Genomic DNA, 1,069 nt, shown 5'->3' with positions numbered 1-1,069 from the left:
TTTTTTTTTTTTTTTTTTTTTTTTTTTTTTTTTTTTTTTATTGCGAGCTGACGCTAGTCCTCACGGGTTTTACTGACGTTCGTTTTTTTCTGTCTGGTTATTTTCATCCAGTTCTCTAGCTAACATCGGTTTAGGTAAATACTCTTACTAGTCTAAGTGGTTTCTAACACTTGCTTTTTCAGGTGTAGTTTATATCACTGGTGAAATGCAGGTTATAATTTTGCTTGCTGAAGATGCCATAGCTTCAGCAGAGTTTTATAGTCATGTTAATCCAGCTCAATGGTTTAAAAAAAAAAAAAAAAAAAAAGCCTTTAAAAGACAGCAGCATCAATCCCTAAGCTATCTGAGGATGTTTGACTCGTTGCAGATGTGAGATGGGTCAATGTCTTGATCTCCACTGTCTCTCCCATGCAGATCTGTTCAGTGAAAGGAGCGTTGAGTAAGAAGCACTTTCCAGGTCCAGTCCTTCAAGCTTGTGTTTTTTTCTTTCCAACGAAGTGTTCACACTGAACAGTTCACTAATATAATATGATAGTAAATGCCTCCATCATCCCTATTTCATATTAATCTTCATGTGTTTGCACAATCTGCAGCACTAAAAGACATAATGCAAAATGGAAGAAGTCAAAATCTTTGAAGAGAGGGTAATTGGAAGGTAAATTGACAGAGCAGTATGGAGATGTGTATTCCCTCTGCAGGCATCAAAGCCTGTCAGAAGCCAGTTATCCAAGTTCTTATATTGGCTAACTTCTGTGGTTATTCCTTTTGATAGTGTTTAACCTACAAACAAAGCTTACACTTATCTCCTAAAATAAACATTTACACGGGGGATATTCCATGTTTCAGTTTTGGCTCTTTATTACTGCAAGCCATTCCACTGCTTCCCAGTAGCAAATTAATGTTCTCAGTTCTGTGGGACTGAATTCTGTGAAGGCCTAGTCACTTTGCAGGAGTTGTTTTAATTCATTAGGTAGTTTTAAAAATCCTTTTACTTCATACCTTACTTGGAAAGCACTATTTTGTTTGGTAAATTAAGTTGACAGATGGGTTATTCATTCACTTTGTGGTA

The sequence above is a fragment of the Athene cunicularia genome (genome assembly GCF_003259725.1).
Source record: "Athene cunicularia isolate RWA chromosome 4 unlocalized genomic scaffold, athCun1 chr4_part1, whole genome shotgun sequence".
In the NCBI taxonomy this organism is placed as follows: domain Eukaryota; kingdom Metazoa; phylum Chordata; class Aves; order Strigiformes; family Strigidae; genus Athene; species Athene cunicularia.
Note: the sequence above shows the minus strand (reverse complement) of the source record.